Raw genomic sequence first — 19,019 nt, 5'->3', positions numbered from 1 at the left:
ATGTTCCCACAGGCCTTGGGTACCATGGCATGCTGGAAATTGTATTTCTTCAGAGGCCAACATGGCTGCAAGGACTTCCCCGGTGGTGTAGTTCCATAAACATGGTGACTCTTCTATGAGGTAACCTCTACCTGGGCTAGGAAACCCATCATGCGTTGATCAGGCTGAAAATTGTCTCATCATGACCGAAAGGATTGAACCCTAAAGGCCCATACACTCTAGAAGATATTTTCCATAGATGTGAGCGATAACGATGGTTGTGAATGAACAAATCGTTCTAGTGTGTACACATCAAACGAACGATAAGCGCACTTTGTAGTTTGAAGCGGGGTGTCAGTCTTCCATGCATGCAGCTCAATCCCAGCAAAGATTAGTCTGTACAAAAGCTTAGTGTGTACACTCAATTTCGTTTGTCAGGGAGATCAAAGGAAATTGCTCATCTTCCACATTGTTCATGGATGTTGATTAGTGTAGTTAATTTACGGAAAGTGTGGGGGAGGGGGGCGCATCTTTTTTTTTTTTAAACCGCACTCTTCGTCATGGTCATCTAATTGCAGGTAATAACTGCAGTATATTTACAGAGGTCACTTAGAGCCTACCTTTATGCAGAAGTGTGTACTCACACAGTAATCTGAGTTGCCACTAATGATGCACACATTTGATTGCAATTTGCATGTATCATTTTACTGTTACGTAGGGAATGCAAAATTGCAACTTACTGTAAATGAGACTCACATTAATAAATGTGTAGCACTAACATACCACAAATGTCCTCTAGGGGTAAGACAACAACGTTGATTATAGCATTTACATTACATACAGTATAAACTCGTAGGCTCTGTATAAGCCTGACGTCAGAACAGAGACCTGATAACAGTTATTGTGATAGACATACTACAGACCTTTCAAGTGTTTTGTTGCTTTTATTAACATATTGATACATTGTTTAATTAGTGCTTCATCTCTCTGTGCGGGTTCAGTATGATTTCCCAGCAGCTGGGATGCCGGCCATCAGTATACCGATAACAGCATCCCGGCAGCCGGGGCAAGCGCAAAAAGTCCCCTTGCCGGCTTGCTGCGCTTACCACACTGCGGGCTCGGTGGCACACGGCGCTCGCCACAGATACTATGGACAGTCTATGGATGTCGTGGACACCCACAAGTGGAAATAGACCCTGAGCGACGGAATTCTGGTTGTCTGCATTGCCAGCTGTCAGGATTCCGGTGACTATATCCTGACCATGGGATACCGACTGCCGGCAAATTAACTGCTTACCCTCTGTGCAATATGTTTTAGTGTGATTTACCTATTTTAGAATTAGTACACTCCAGATTATCCAAAAGGCCTGATTCATAAGTGGACACAATTGCATATGCAAGCGAGTTTTTCGCAGGCAGCGGAACCCTATGGTTGCTCAGAATGAATATCTGTCTCCATATATTAATGTCTGTCGCAAAAGAGCTGCTGGAGCCTTTACTACTGCGTAAGAATTCACACGCTCAAACATGTCCCCAAAACAGTCACAACATGCCTGCAGTTTTGAAGCTGCACTCCCCTATCCTGTTACCTCCCACAAATGCTCACTACCTGTTAATCACTTAGCAAACACACAAGGAGCCGCGAACAGTCTTTGGGCTAGATGCATCTTCGCTTGAAAAGTGATAAAATGGAGAGTGAAAAATTACCAGCCAATCAGCTCTTAACTGCCATTTTTCAAACACAGTCTATGACATGGTATTTAGGACCTGATTGGCTGGCACTTTTGTTTTATCCAATTTATCACTTTCCAATCAATGATGCATCTAGCACTTTATCTCACCAGCTGGCCCAATAGCACTTCATCCTGCAAGGCTGCCACGCTGTTACCTAACCTGGTCAGCAACATGTACAGTATGTATACATAAAGTCTGGCCCCACCAGTAGGATCTTTGAAAATGGTCTCCAGGACATCAAGGCCTGTGATAATCCTTTCTACTTGGACTGCAGACAGGTACAGGAATCACACCAGATCAATATTATAGCTGCTTGTGGGTATTTAAATTGGCAGTATAAACAGGGACGAATGGACGTAACGGGGTAACCTGATTTCCTGACCTGCAGCCAAATATAGTTGCTGCAGGGATCTTGCACTTAAAGCCGGCAGAGTTTATCTGAATGCTCCGGTTTACATAAGGACATATGAACTACAGCGTGAACACATTTGAAAGCTACTAGTTGGAGACATCAGTGGTGACTTACCATCTACCTCACTGTAAGTTTCTGTGATATTAGAAACTAGCATCTATAAATGGGGTGTGGATCGTAGGGTCCACCACACTTAGGTCTACAGAGTCTAGGTCAACCACTATTGGTCGACAGTAAGTAGGTCAACATGGTCTTTAGGTCGACATGCACAAGGTCGACAAGAGTTTATTTCTTAAATTTTGGTGTAGTTTTCTCTGTCAAGTGACCAGGAACCTCAATTAGTGCACCGTATCCATCGGTTACTACTAGGTTACTATTCTAAATTGTAGTCCACGTGGATCGTAAAGCACGAAAAAGTGAAAAATGAAACCCCCCCTCATGTCGACCTTTTGTCATGTCAACCTAGAAACCATGTCGGCCTAGCAACCATGTCGGCCTAGACATTGTCGCCCTAGAGACCAGATACCCTATAAATGTATATTATGTGCTTGGCCCTCATAAAAATGCCAGATGTTTTACATCCATCATATAGTCTTTATAGGAAAGTGGATTAATATGAGAAATAGCTCCTGATCTTTAAATCACATTGCATGGTGATTAAGGGGTCTTATGTACTAAATCTTGCAGAGAGATAAAGTGGACGGAGATAAAGTATCAGCCAATCAGCTCCCAACTGCCATGTTACAAGTTGTGTTTGAAAAATGACAGTTAGGAGCTAATTGGCTGATACTTTATCTCCGTCCACTTTATCTCTCTTCAAGGCTTAGTATGTAGACCCCTAATTCATTAAAGACAGACAAGGGAGAACTACTGGAATTTATGTAACAGAAGCAGATACAGTCCCCACCCTTGATACAATGCTACCATGCAATAACATTATATGTACTCAAATAAAGAGAGATGTGCCATACATTATATTAGTGCTGGCTACACTGTATGATATCCTCTCTAATCGGTAGGATAGGTATGCTACATGCTGTAATAAGGTAATCTTTGCTGCTGGCCACAGCCTGCAATAGAGCAGCCAGGTAATTAGCTCAATATTAAAGTGTATGTGACCAAAGGACAACTGCAATGCCTGACAGTAATCAGACTGAAACAGACTGGATTGTTGGGCACCTAGTTAGAAGCTGGCCACTGTCAGAATGCCAGTGTGTGGCCCGACCATGCAGGCAATACCCAGTTATTTCAGAAGAGATTCTTTCATGTTGGCCAATGTGCATGGCTAAATTGGTGACTATCAGCGTGACTGTCAGGATATCCCAATGCACGGATGGCTTTAGTAATGTGAGCAATATGAACAATAAATGTGTTGTATCTAGATGCCGATAAAAGTTGTATAATAATCAGAAAAATTGACCATTCTGTATACACATCAGAGATAAAAATCCGTGCCGCACAACTATCCTCCTCTGGTATCGAATGCCCCTTTTTGCGTCTTTTGTGTATTATGCGAAGATATTTGTGTACATTTCACTGAATCCTCAAATATTTTTCTGTTAGTAAATTAACACAATAGATTCCAATTTGTTTATGTTTAGTACTTAAGAGTGTTTTTAGCTTTTATAAGCTAAATTCCAAGTTATTCCATCATGGCGCAAGTTAATTAGCGCTGAAGACGATTAACAGATCATCTGATTAAACATGGGCATATAAACAAGCTGGACGTAGGAACTGGTTTTCCTTTAGGGGTATTGTTACACAAATTCGTGTCCTGACCAAAACATGAAAAGGAAATGACAAATCATCAACAGAACATGCTCTTTTAAAGTATTTTTTTTCATGCCCAGTCCTCCAAATGTCCACTTTAAGTGGGATAATTATCAAAAGCTTGAAGAGTGATAAAGTGGAAAGAAAAAGCACAAACCAATCAGCTCCTAACTGACCTTTTTCTAACAAACCTGTAAAATAAGGAAAGAAGCGGAGTGGTTGTTACTTTATCTCTTTCCACTTTCTCTCTCGACAACCTTTGATAAACACAGACCTAATTGTGAATATACACAAACATGGTGGACCTAAAAAATCATTTAGGCTGGGATTCAATTAGCCGTAGTGGATTAATAGACTAATTGATCCCCTGGAGCTATCCAATTAGGCCCAAACATAGCAGTTAACAGGATTTGTTTTCACCTGCCTCAGGAGGTAAAAAAAAAATCCCAGATAACTCAGAAAATAACAGGTGCCATGACCACATTAAAACACAAATCCATACTTTAAGGGTGTTACAAGGCTATCGGGGGAATTCTGGAGTCTAATTGAATAGCCCTGAGTGTTAAAACACGAGGTTACCTCCCATTTTCACCCACGGTAATTTATCATGGATAATTGAATTCCCCCTACGGCTATAAAGACACTCACAAACTAGTATGACTCCAGTTTAAATGGATAATTTTGTCTTCATTCATCAAATGTCTCTGTTTGGCCAGTTACTATGATTGGAGGTATGCAAGTCACTTGTTCCTGCCAAATACTTCAAGGGATATCATTACAAAAACGCGAGTCATTCCTCAAAACATCCCACTGATTGTCCAAAACTGTGATCTCGGACTGGGAATTGTTAGACAACAACTTAAAGGCTGCAGATTGGAACCGAATGAACTCTATGCAGGTGCAAAGCATCAGGAAAACGGCGAGAGGTCTGCCATGGGAAGCTGACTTTAACTAATGAAAGTTTTCCAGTATTTACTAGTACCAATTAGGGGTAAGATGTACTCTAGAGCAAAGTGCAATGCATTTTATTTTCTGTGCATATCAAAGTTCTGTTTTTGAAAGCCATGGGGCCTTTGGGGAGACAAAGTAGCGCCATATAGTTAAATAACTTAATTTGATCAAGGAAGAAGTTCATGATGATGAATAGAGAATAATGTTCTGTGGTCATGTTAGAAAATGAGGCAGTGTGCCAAGTACGTATACTTGAAAGCATTACTATTATAGAGGCTCTATTGTTTTATTTTCCCACTGCTGATAGGGCTGGGTCAATTGCTCATATTACAAATATTGATTGTCTATATGAATCAATGGAAAGTAACAAGATAAAAGGATATTTCAATACTTTGCCTTTTTCTTTTAAAACTCATTTAAAAAAAAAAATCTGTGTACATTAAAGTTAATTTACTTCTGTGTGTGCACACACAATTGTCTTCTAAATATTGATAAATCACTTTTATTATAACAATTATGATTCAAGTTGCTTTTAAATAAGAATTTACTTACCGATAATTCTATTTCTCGTAGTCCGTAGTGGATGCTGGGAACTCCGTAAGGACCATGGGGAATAGCGGCTCCGCAGGAGACTGGGCACATCTAAAGAAAGCTTTAGGATCACCTGGTATGCACTGGCTCCTCCCCCTATGACCCTCCTCCAAGCCTCAGTTAGGATACTGTGCCCGGACGAGCGTACACAATAAGGAAGGATTTTGAATCCCGGGTAAGACTCATACCAGCCACACCAATCACACTGTACAACTTGTGATCTGAACCCAGTTAACAGCATGATAATAGAGGAGCCTCTAGAAAAGATGGCTCACTACAACAATAACCCGAATTTTTTGGTAACAATAATTATGTACCAGTATTGCAGACAATCCGCACTTGGGATGGGCGCCCAGCATCCACTACGGACTACGAGAAATAGAATGGTAAGTAAATTCTTATTTTCTCTGACGTCCTAGTGGATGCTGGGAACTCCGTAAGGACCATGGGGATTATACCAAAGCTCCCAAACGGGCGGGAGAGTGCGGATGACTCTGCAGCACCGAATGAGAGAACTCCAGGTCCTCCTCAGCCAAGATATCAACTTTGTAGAATTTTACAAACGTATTTGCTCCTGACCAAGTAACTGCTCGGCAAAGTTGTAAAGCCGAGACCCCTCGGGCAGCTGCCCAAGATGAGCCCACCTTCCTTGTGGAGTGGGCATTTTAAGATTTTTGGCTGTGGCAGGCCTGCCACAGAATGTGCAAGCTGAATTGTACTACAAATCCAACGAGCAATCGTCTGCTTAGAAGCAGGAGCACCCAGTTTTTTGGGTGCATACAGGATAAACAGCGAGTCAGATTTTCTGACTCCAGCCGTCCTGGAAACATGTATTTTCAGGGTCCTGACCACGTCAAGCAACTTGGAATCCTCCAAGTCCTTAGTAGCCGCAGGTACCACAATAGGTTGGTTCATGTGAAATGCAGAAACCACCTTAGGTAGAAAATTTGAGGACGAGTCCTCAATTCTGCCCTTTCAGAATGAAATATTAAGTAAGGGCTTTTATATGATAAAGCCGCCAATTCTGACACCCGCCTGGCTGAAACCAGGGCTAACTCGTCACTTCCATGTGAGATATTTTAAGTCCACAGTGGTGAGTGGTTCAAACCAATGTGACTTTAGGAAACTCAACACAACATTGAGATCCCCAAGGTGCCACTGGAGGCACAAAAGGAGACTGTATATGCAGTACCCCTTTTACAAATGTCTGAACTTCAGGCACTGAAGCCAGTTCTTTTTGGAAGAAAATCGACAGGGCCGAAATTTGAACCTTAATGGACCCTAATTTTAGGCCCATAGACAGTCCTGTTTGCAGGAAATGGAGGAAACGACCCAGTTGAAATTCCTCTGTAGGGGCCTTCTTGGCCTCACCCCACGCAACATATTTTCGCCAAATGCGGTGATAATGTTTTGCGGTTACGTCTTTCCTGGCCTTGACCAGGGTAGGGATCTTCAGGATCCGGCGTTCAACCGCCATGCCGTCAAACGCAGCCGCGGTAAGTCTTGGAACAGACAAGGCCCTTGCTGGAGCAGGTCCTTTCTTAGAGGTAAAGGCCACGGTTCGTCCGTGAGCATTTCTTGAAGTTCCGGATACCAAGTCCTTCTTGGCCAATCCGGAACCACGAGTATAGTTCTTACTCCTCTCCTTCTTATGATTCTCAGTACTTTTGGTATGAGGGGCAGAGGAGGGAACACATACACTGACTGGTACACCCACGGTGTTACCAGAGCGTCCACCGCTATTGCCTGAGGGTCCCTTGACCTGGCGCAATATCTGTCTAGTTTTTTGTTTAGACGGGACGCCATTATGTCCACCTTTTGTTTTTCCCAACGGTTTACAATCAGGTGGAAGACTTCTGGGTGAAGTCCCCACTCTCCCGGGTGAAGGTCGTGTCTGCTGAGGAAGTCTGCTTCCCAGTTGTCCACTCCCGGAATGAACACTGCTGACAGTGCTATCACATGATTTTCCGCCCAGCGAAAATCCTTGCAGCTTCTGCCATTGCCCTCCTGCTTCTCGTGCCGCCCTGTCTGTTTACGTGGGCGACTGACGTGATGTTGTCCGATTGGATCAATACCGCCTGACCCTGAAGCAGGGGTTTCGCTTGACTTAGGGCATTGTAAATGGCCCTTAGTTCCAGAATGTTTATATGAAGAGATGTCTCCAGGCTTGACCATAAGCCCTGGAAATTCCTTCCCTGTGTGACTGCTCCCCAGCCTCGCAGGCTGGCATCCGTGGCCACCAGGACCCAGTCCCGAATGCCGAATCTGCGGCCCTCTAGAAGATGAGCACTCTGCAACCACCACAGGAGGGATACCCTTGTCCCTGGTGACAGGGTTATCCGCTGAAGCATCTGAAGATGCGACCCGGACCATTTGTCCAGAAGGTTCCACTGTGCGTGGAATCTGCCGAATGGGATTGCTTCGTAGGAAGCCACCATTTTTACCCAGAACCCTTGTGCATTGATGCACTGAGACTTGGTTCGGTTTTAGGAGGTTCCTGACTAGCTCGGATAACTCCCTGGCTTTCTCCTCCGGGAGAAGCACCTTCTTTCTGGACTATGTCCAGAATCATCCCTAGGAACAGAAGACAAGTCGTCGGAACCAGCTGTGATTTTGGAATATTGAAAATCCAATCGTGCTGCCGCAACACTACCTGATATAGTGCTACACCGATCTCCAACTGTTCCCTGGATCTTACCCTTATCAGGGAATCGTCCAAGTAAAGGATAACTAAAATTCCCTTCCTTCGAAGGAATATCATCATTTCGGTCATTACTTCAGTAAAGACCCGGGGTGCCGTGGACCATCCCTACGGCAGCGTCCGAACTGATACAGTTCTGTACCATAACCTGAAATACCCTTGGTGAGAAGGGTAAATTTTGACATGAAGGTAAGCCTCCTTGATGTCCCGAGACATCATGTAGTCCCCTTCTTCCAGGTTTGCAATCACTGCTCTGAGTGACTCAATTTTGAATTTGAACCTCTGTATGCAAGTGTTCAAAGATTTTAGATTTTAGATTTTAAAATCGGTCTCACCGAGCCGTCTGGCTTCGGTACCACAATAGTGTGGAATAATACCCCGTTCCCTGTTGCAGGAGGGGTACCTTGATTATTACCTGCTGGGAATACAGCTTGTGAATGGCTTCCAAAACTGCCTCCCTGTCAACGGGAGACGTCGGTAAAACAGACTTTTGGAAACGGCGAGGGGAATACGTCTCGAATTCCAATTTGTACCCCTGAAATATTATCTGAAGGATCCAGGGGTCTACTTGCGAGTGAGCCCACTGCGCACCGAAATTCATTGAGAACGGGACCCCACCGTGCCTGAACTTGTAAAGCCCTAGCGTCATACTGAGGGCTTGGCAGCGGCGGAAAAGGGTTTCTGTTCCTTGGAACTGGCTGATCTCTGCAGCCATTTTCCTCTCCCTCTGTCACGAGCAGAAAAGAGGAACCCTTTTGTCCGCCTGCCAACCAGGACTGCGCCTGATAATACGGCGTCTTATTTTGAGAGGCGACCTGGGGTACATCCCCTCTTTTAAGGCAATACTTCCAAATGCCGTTTGGAATCCGCATCACCTGACCACTTTACTGGAATAATTGGACAACGCACTTATACTTGATGCCAGTCGGCAAATATTCCGCTGTGCATCCTGCATATATAGAAATGCATCTTTTAATTGCTCTATAGGCAATAATATACTGTCCTTATCTAGGATATCATATTTCCAGTCAGGGAATCCGACCACGCCAACCCAGCACTGCACATCCAGGCTGAGGCGATTGCTGGTCGCAGTATAACACCAGTATGTGTGTAAATACATTTTAGGATACGCTCCTGCTTTCTATCAGCAGGATCCTTAAGGGCGGCCATCTCAGGAGAGGGTAGAGCCCTTGTTTTTACAAGCGTGTGAGCGCTTTATCCACCCTAGGGGGTGTTTCCCAATATTGGAAATCACGGTTGTCTCTTCACCGTCGACACAGGAGTCAGTACCCCTGTCGGCGTCTGTATCTGTGTATGAGACGTCTGGACATGCACAAGCTGAGTAGCCGGCTGTCTCATGTCAACCACTGTCTTTTATACAAAGCTGACACTGTCACGCAATTTCAACAGTACATCCACTCAGGTGTCGACCCCCTAGGGGGTGACAACACTATTTCAGACACTCTACTCCGTCTCCTCATCATTTTTCTCCTCATACATGTCGACACCAACGTACCGACACACAGCACACACACAGGGAATGCTCTGATAGAGGACAGGACCCCACTAGCCCTTTGGGGAGACAGAGGGAGAGTTTGCCAGCACACACCAGAGCGCTATATATATATACAGGGATAACCTTATATAAGTGTTTTTCCCTTTATAGCTGCTGTATTGTTATATACTGCGCCTAATTTGTGCCCCCCTCTCTTTTTTAACCCCTTTCTGTAGTGTAGTGACTGCAGGGGAGAGCAAGGGAGCTTCCCTCCAACTGAGCTGTGAGGGAAAATGGCGCCAGTGTGCTGAGGAGATAGGCTCCGCCCCTTTCTCGGCATCCTTATCATCCTTTTTCTGTATGTTTTGGCAGGGGTTAAATGCATCCATATAGCCCAGGAGTTATATGTGATGCATTTATTTTAGCCATATAAGGTTTTTTTATCGATTTATTGCGTCTCAGGGCGCTGCCCCCCCCAGCGCCCTGCACCCTCAGTGACCGGAGTGTGAAGTGTGCTGAGAGCAATGGCGCACAGCTGCGGTGCTGTGCGCTACCTTATCTGAAGACAGGATCGTCTTCTGCCGCCGATTTTTCCGGACCTCTTCGCTCTTCTGGCTCTGTAAGGGGGACGGCGGCGCGGCTCCGGTGACCCATCCAGGCTGAACCTGTGATCGTCCCTCTGGAGCTAATGTCCAGTAGCCTAAGAAGCCCAATCCACTCTGCACGCAGGTGAGTTCGCTTCTTCTCCCCTTAGTCCCTCGATGCAGTGAGCCTGTTGCCAGCAGGTCTCACTGAAAATAATAAACCTAAACTAAAACTTTCACAAAGAGCTCAGGAGAGCCCCTAGTGTGCACCCTTCTCGTCGGGCACAGAAATCTAACTGAGGCTTGGAGGAGGGTCATAGGGGGAGGAGCCAGTGCACACCAGGTGATCCTAAAGCTTTCTTTAGATGTGCCCAGTCTCCTGCGGAGCCGCTATTCCCCATGGTCCTTACGGAGTTCCCAGCATCCACTAGGACGTCAGAGAAAAAGAGGTTGTTACTCTGTTGTGTATTTATTTTCAGTACATGTGAATGACATGTTGTTATTCAAGGAAGTTTTTATTAAATCCGGAAGATATGATTGAACCGATAATCTGGCACCACAAACAGTATGATTCTAGACAATACCTTTGAAAAAGCTGCGAGGCATACGCAGCGAAACGCGTCAGGTTTCTGCATCTTCTGAGCACGACTCTCTCCAATTGGATCTGAACCAGCCCACAACATTTTCCAGCTACCCAGAGGAATCCCAGAGAGGCACCATCCAACCACCGCACTGCATGAGGTACCCACAGCTTTTGGGGCATTTACCCCATCCAAAATCCTCTAGCGGTCTATGGAAACTATAGAAGGACTCTCCTGGTACAATCTAAATGGGACTCATATAGTGGAAAACCATTGGATATATACCACCTATGGGCAATACTTGGAACGGATCCTCTAGAGCTCATATGACACATGTCCGAATTAACATTTTGGGTAAAAATGTATTCTTCTAAAGCATGCATATGGCACAATATAATTGCACAGAATAATACTGTATTTTTTTAATTAGGTAGTGTTTTTAATAAATTGTTATAAATTTTACACATTTTAGTGGATATTGTTCATTTCCTCTCAAAGCGCAGCCTCCTTCTCTTTTTGTTGTGATTCTAGACAATGCAGCCTGGAAAATTATCATAATTAGCGCAAACAAGCTAGAAAACCTTGACAAGCCTTGAAAAAGAGACTTAATGTCTCGAAATGCGTCTGCTCACTCCACCTGTGGACACAAGGAACTTGAACCATACTGAGGAATGGAATTATGTCCCACTGGTAGAAGCAAAGGAGCCACTTGCAGTGTATACCGGTTACACTGCAGTCCCCCTCCAGCGACACCTCCTCTACGCCAGATACGGTACGCTCTACCTCTGAACTTTCTTTGGATATAATACAATTTCTTTTATCACTTTTTTATCATTGCTTGTGTTCATTGTGATTTTATATTACATAAGGTATTTTTAAACATATCTTATACAAGTCATTTCTGAATATAAACTGAACACATTGGTTTACTGAGTAGCGCCATTTGCATGATACTACCACCACTTGCTCTTGTCTATTTGTTATGCTTCATTGGGGAAGCATTGTGTCATACTTGGCTAGCTTAAACTCAGAAGAAGCGCCCGGTGAAATTCCTCACAACCTTACTCTTCCTGAATCTAGAAAACCTGGACAGTCACATATTTACCTGCTAAGCACACTGCTTGGGGACCTCTGGGGCTACGGAATTTGGTCCAGACTGTGTAATTCTGCAATTAGGTGGAAATACCAGACCTGCCCATAGGTAATCACTACAAAAGTAATTTCAAAATTGTATGTATTCCAGTAAAAGTAATTTCAAAATTAGAATTGAACATATACGTATTCCAGTAAAAATAATTTTAAATGTTTACATTATTCTACATAGGCAACTATGTTCTATGCAGTGGTTTCCACACTAATGATACAATTAATGAGAATCAATGGAATGTTTTACTGTAACAAATTACATAATTCTGAAGAAAAAAATAACACCAAAGACTTAGTCTATATACAATTACAGTGACATTCACAGTCTGTATACATATCCATCCACACGCATCGTACATTGCTTTGATTTATTAACATACCTGATAATCAATGATTAGCACATGGGGACACTGTTAGGATGTTGACCTAAGGTTCTGCATTAGCAGTGACTAAATTAGAAGACTTGTACCACCACAAAAACCTTATTTGCTACGTGGACCTGTCCTTACTGTTGAGCAATCGTAAAAGGTGTCGTCCCCCCTTCCCCCCCACCACCTTGGTAAATCTCTTAGCTAGTGCCCGCACATATCCTAGATAGTTACCATTTTTGTATTACAGACCAGCAAGTCAATGCCATTCATGATTCTAAAATAGTGGCATAAAGGATGTGTGAGCGGAAGGATCAATCACAACCTTTTGTGGCTCGCAACTGGTCCTCCATGCTCATCACCTCCTCCTATAAACCCCATCCCCCATGTTTCAGCAGGCACTGTAAGACTATGGTGGTTTCTTGTGGAAACAAAAGGTTGCACTGAGCAACTGCCAGCATCAGGCTTATCAATGCAATACAGAAAGTTCCTGCTATTTAAACAGTGTCAACTCAAGGAATATTACAGTAACAGGTACAGCACTAGATTTCCAAACATGGTGATCAGATCAGTGAAAGTGTGCATATAAATTAGGAAGGGAGAATATTTTACAAGGAAATTACAATCAGGAACGATCAGAGAACCAAGCCTCAGGCAAACGGATGTAAGTGGATCTTGCGCATCATCTGTGTCTCAGTAACATCTGTTTGCCAAATTGTTGCCTCTGTCATTTAATCAGGACAATATATTGTATTATTAGAACATACCATGGTGATAGTGAGCACTAGCCAAGCTCCACTGGATGCTTATTCAATGCACTAGTAGATTTTGCTGTTTGAACAAAGATAAATGGCAGTTTCAAAGCAATGGTTAAACCACATACAGATATAGGGGCAGATGTACTAAGGGGATGTAATTGGCATCCCAACGTTTGGAATGCCAGCAGTCAGAACACCAGCTCCGGAAACCCGACACCCATCAGAATCCCAATGCCGGACATCCAGAACACAAGTATGCTGGGGATGGTGAAGGTTAGGTTGGGGGGGTTTAGGAGGGGGATATGGTTAGGATGTGGGAAAGGAAGGTTAGGGGTAGGGAAAGTGTTAGCCTACTTACCTACCAGGCGTCAGGATTCTAGGCGTCCATTCTGAATGCCGATCTCCTATACCCAATCCGTATTAAGCCTTGGAGAGTGATAGAGATAAAGTACCACCCATTCAGCTCCTAACTGCCGTGTTATAGTCTGTGTTTGAAAAATAACAATAGGAGCTGATTGGTTGGTACTTTATCTTTCTCCACTTTATCACTGTCCAAGGCTTAGTACATATGCCATATAGTTACTAATGACAAATGAGTTATGTTTTCTTGCCATTTACAGCATCCTGAATATAAAATGAAATAAGATAAGAACTGCAACTGTTGCATCTGAAAGAACTCCGTTCAGATATAATTACTCAGGATAAGTACCACCTAGTTAGAGGACAGACTTTGGGGGATAGCCTATTAGCAGTGGTCATTTATTTTTGCTCATGCATTCCATGCCAGCGCTCTCTTCCCTCGATGCTGGCACTGATCAGGGATTATGCTGAGGCACCAGAAATTAATCCCTGATAAGCAGCCTTTCAGAGCCACGAGAATACATAGGTCCGGGAACTTATCCCGGCTCCCATGTGTTATTGTCCGCAAACTGGAATTTTTCAGGGCTTTAAGTAAGATAGCCCGATACTCACCATCAGGCCACAAATCGCAAAATTAAGGTCAGGTTTGTTTTTTTTAAGAAAAATTTACGGGGCTAATGGAATAGTCCTCCTCTGTGGAACATCCTTATGGATACCATAACACAGTACACTTCACTGCAAAAGGGTATGGGATTAACAAGGGTCGGAAAATTTGGGGGTCTCCCGGACATTCTGGGTGAGTAGGCTAGCATGAAGTGAAGGGAGTGCAGAAATCCAAATGACAAGATGTTTACAGCTTGGTGATCCCAGAGATGCATTTAAGCATGATTGTCACTGAAAGTGAAGTGGTAATGCAACGGATATATATGTGCACATAGAAATAGTAAAAGTGATTGTCCTTATTGAAGGAAGCCCCCCTCCTCCCATTTTACTCTTAGTAGATAGGATAATTAATTACTTTTATAGATAAGTTTACCTTAACATAATTACTCAACCGTGTTATTTTATTACAATTGCCACCATTTATTTCAGGATCTACTTAACACGGCTGTAAACTCCAATGCAAACCACGTACATACGCATTTACCTGCTAGCAGCAGAAGTCAGTATGAGATTGGCTAACAGGTGCGGGTTTCAATAGTCTGTTAGCAAGAAAGCAATTAAACAACAAAACAAAAACATCAGACAGCTAAGTGGAATGTTTTGTTTTACTGGTTAGTCACTGGTTAATTAAGAACAATCATACAGTATGACCATGTTCCATTCATCACCTCACTGTACTCCATAATTAAAATACATGATATAAGCCTGGGCACAAACAGCCCATAAAGATTATGCCCAGGGAATATATGTCACTACAAAAAATGAACATTATATAGCTCTGTATTAATGCCCATGTCCATTACTCTGAAAAGAGCCTGAATTTAAAATATTCTACCTGCACTTTATGCAATGATGCAATCTGTATACAGAAACTGGTGTTATAGGAGTTCAGAACTTGTCCAGGTGAGTGACAAATACATAGTTGCATGATTCAAGGGGAAAAAAATAAGAATTTACTCACCGGTAATTCTATTTCTCGTAGTCCGTAGTAGATGCTGGGCAATCCGTAAGGACCATGGGGGATAGCGGGCTCCGAAGGAGGCTGGGCACTCTAGAAAGATTTATGACTACCTGGTGTGCACTGGCTCCTCCCACTATGACCCTCCTCCAAGCCTCAGTTAGGACACTGTGCCCGGACGAGCTGACATAATAAGGAAGGATTTTGAATCCCGGGTAAGACTCATACCAGCCACACCAATCACACCGTACAACTCGTGATACTATATCCAGTTTGACAGTATGAAAACAACTGAGCCTCTCAACAGATGGCTCAACAATAACCCTTTAGTTAGCAATAACTATGTACAAGTATTGCAGACAATCCGCACTTGGGATGGGCGCCCAGCATCCACTACGGACTACGAGAAATAGAATTACCGGTGAGTAAATTCTTATTTTCTCTGACGTCCTAGTGGATGCTGGGAACTCCGTAAGGACCATGGGGATTATACCAAAGCTCCCAAACGGGCGGGAGAGTGCGGATGACTCTGCAGCACCGAAAGAGAGAACTCCAGGTCCTCCTCAGCCAGGGTATCAAATTTGTAGAATTTTGCAAACGTGTTTGCCCCTGACCAAGTAGCTGCTCGGCAAAGTTGTAAAGCCGAGACCCCTCGGGCAGCCGCCCAAGATGAGCCCAACTTCCTTGTGGAATGGGCATTTACAGATTTTGTCTGTGGCAGGCCTGCCACAGAATGTGCAAGCTGAATTGTACTACAAATCCAGCGAGCAATAGTCTGCTTAGAAGCAGGAGCACCCAGCTTGTTGGGTGCATGCAGGATAAACAGCGAGTCAGATTTTCCGGCTCCAGCCGTCCTGGAAACATATTTTCAGGGCCCTGACAACGTCTAGCAACTTGGAGTCCTCCAAATCCCTAGTAGCCGCAGGCACCACAATAGGCTGGTTCAGGTGAAACGCTGACACCACTTTAGGAAGAAACTGGGGACGAGTCCTCAATTCTGCCCTATCCATATGGAAAATCAGATAAGGGCTTTTACATGAGAAAACCGCCAATTCTGACACTCGCCTGGCTGAAGCCAAGGCCAATAACATGACCACTTTCCACGTGAGATATTTTAGATCCACGGTTTTTAGTGGCTCAAACCAATGTGATTTTAAGAAACTCAACACCACGTTGAGATCCCAAGGTGCCACAGGGGGCACAAACGGGGGCTGAATATGCAGCACTCCTTTCACAATGTCTGAACTTCAGGTACTGAAGCTAGTTCTTTTTGAAAGAAAATCGACAGAGCCGAGATCTGTACTTTAATGGAGCCTAGTTTTAGGCCCACATTCACTCCTGCTTGCAGGAAATGTAGAAATCGACCTAGTGGAAATTCTTCTGTTGGGGCCTTTTTGGCCTCGCACCATGCAACATATTTCCGCCATGCGGTGATAATGCTTTGCCGTAACATCTTTCCTGGCTTTAATAAGCGTAGGAATGACTTCTTCCGGAATACCCTTTTCCTTCAGGATCCGGCGTTCAATCGCCATGCCGTCAAACGCAGCCGCGGTAAGTCTTGGAACAGACAGGGCCCCTGCTGAAGCAGGTCCTGTCTGAGCGGCAGAGGCCATGGGTCCTCTGATATCATTTCCTGAAGTTCCGGGTACCAAGCCCTTCTTGGCCAATCCGGAACCACGAGTATCGTTCTTACTCCTCGCCATCTTATTATTCTCAGTACCTTTGGTATGAGAGGCAGAGGAGGGAACACATAAACCGACTGGTACACCCACGGTGTCACTAGAGCGTCCACAGCTATCGCCTGAGGGTCCCTTGACCTGGCGCAATACCTCTTTAGCTTTTTGTTGAGGCGGGACGCCATCATGTCCACCTGTGGCCTTTCCCAACGGTTTACCAACAGCAGGAAGACTTCTGGATGAAGTCCCCACTCTCCCGGGTGTAGGTCGTGTCTGCTGAGGAAGTCTGCTTCCCAGTTGTCCACTCCCGGAATGAACACTGCTGCCAGTGCTAGTACGTGATTTTCCGCCCATCGGAGAATCCTTGTGGCTTCTGCCATTGCCATCCTGCTTCTTGTGCCGCCCTGTCGGTTCACATGGGCGACTGCCGTGATGTTGTCTGACTGTATCAGTACCGGCTGGTTTTGAAGCAGGGGCCTTGCCTGACTTAGGGCATTGTAAATGTCCCTCAGTTCCAGAATTTATATGTAGGGAAGTCTCCTGACTTGACCATAGGCCCTGGAAGTTTCTTCCCTGTGTGACTGCTCCCCAGCCTCGAAGGCTGGCCTCCGTGGTCACCAGGACCCAGTCCTGTATGCCGAATCTGCGGCCCTCTAGAAGATGAGCACCCTGCAGCCACCACAGTAGAGACACCCTGGTCCTTGGAGACAGGGTTATCATTTGATGCATTTGAAGATGCGATCCCGACCACTTATCCAAAAGGTCCCACTGGAAGGTCCTCGCATGGAACCTGCCGAATGGAATTGCTTCGTATGAAGCCACCATTTTTTCCAGGACTCGTGTGCAACGATACACCGATACCCTTTTTGGTTTTAGGAGGTCTCTGAGTAGAGATGACAGCTCCTCGGCTTTCTCCTGCGGGAAAAACACTTTTTTCTGTTCTGTGTCCAAAATCATCCCCAGGAACAGTAAGCGAGTGGAAAGAACCAGCTGTGACTTTGGAATGTTCAGAATCCAGCCATGCTGTTGTAGCACCTCCTGAGATAGTGCTACTCCGACCAGTATCATTTCTGCCATTACCTTGGTAAACACCCTCGGTGCCGTGGACAGTCCAAACGGTAGCGTCTGGAATTGGTAATGGCAAACCTGTACCACAATCTGAGGTACTCCTGGTGAGGAAGGTAAATAGGGACATGCAGGTAAGCATCCTTGATGTCCAGGGATACCATGTAATCCCCCTCGTCCAGGCTTGCAATAACCGCCCTGAGCGATTCCATCTTGAACTTTGTTATGTAAGTGTTTAAGGATTTCCATTTTAAAATGGGTCTCACCGAACCGGCTGGTTTCGGTACCACAAACAGTGTGGAATAGTAACCCCGTCCTTGTTGAAGTAGGGGCACCTTGACTATCACCTGCTGGGAATACAGCTTGTGAATTGCCTCTAGCACAGCCTCCCTGCCTGAGGGAGTTGTCGGCAAGGCAGATTTGAGTAAACGGCGGGGGGGAGACGCCTCGACTTCCAGCTTGTACCCCTGAGATACTACTTGAAGGATCCAGGGATCCACCTGTGAGCGAGCCCACTGATCGCTGAAATTTTTGAGGCGGCCCCCCACCCTACCTGGCTACGCCTGTGGAGCCCCCGCGTCATGCGGTGGACTCAGAGGAAACGGGAAGAATTTTGATTCTGGGAACTGGCTGCTGGTGCAGCTTTTTCCCTCTTCCCTCGTTTGACCCGCCTGCTTTTCTGAAGCCGAAAGGACTGTACCTGATAATACAGTGCTTTTCTTAGGCTGTGAGGGAACCTGAGGTAAAATATTTTCATCCCAGCTGTTGCTGTGGATACGAGGTCCCAGAGACCATCCCCAACCAATTCCTCACCCTTATAAGGCTCTATGTGCCTTTTAAAGTCAGCATCACCTGTCCAGTGTCGGGTCTCCAATACCCTCCTGACAGAATGGACATTGCAATAATTCAGGATGCCAGCCGGCAAAATATCCCTCTGTGCATCCCTCATATATAAGACGACGGCTTAGGTTTGCAAAATAGTATCCCTGTTTGAAAGGGGTACAGACCACGCTGCAGCAGTCTTCAGGTCTCAGTCTAGTACCTGAGTGTGTAAATACAGGCTTCAGGATAGCCTCCTGCTATTTATCAGCAGGTACCTTCAAAGTGGCCGTATCCTAAGACGGCAGTGCCACCTTGACAAACGTGCGAGCGCCTTATCCACCCTAGGGGATATCTCCCAGCGTAACTTATCCTCTGGCGGGAAAGGGTACGCCATCAGTAACTTGT

The 19,019-nt window shown here is 44.9% G+C and overlaps 1 protein-coding gene across 4 annotated transcripts in view; it reads right to left on the bottom strand.

The window, feature by feature from the left end:
- NEURL1B (neuralized E3 ubiquitin protein ligase 1B) overlaps nt 1-19,019 on the bottom strand; it is a 751,932-nt gene that overhangs the window by 41,866 nt on the left and 691,047 nt on the right. The window lies entirely within an intron of this gene.

This window comes from Pseudophryne corroboree, chromosome 6 (genome assembly GCF_028390025.1).
Source record: "Pseudophryne corroboree isolate aPseCor3 chromosome 6, aPseCor3.hap2, whole genome shotgun sequence".
In the NCBI taxonomy this organism is placed as follows: domain Eukaryota; kingdom Metazoa; phylum Chordata; class Amphibia; order Anura; family Myobatrachidae; genus Pseudophryne; species Pseudophryne corroboree.
The sequence above is the reverse complement of the archived record's forward strand: the minus strand, read 5'-3'. Positions and strand labels throughout refer to the sequence as shown.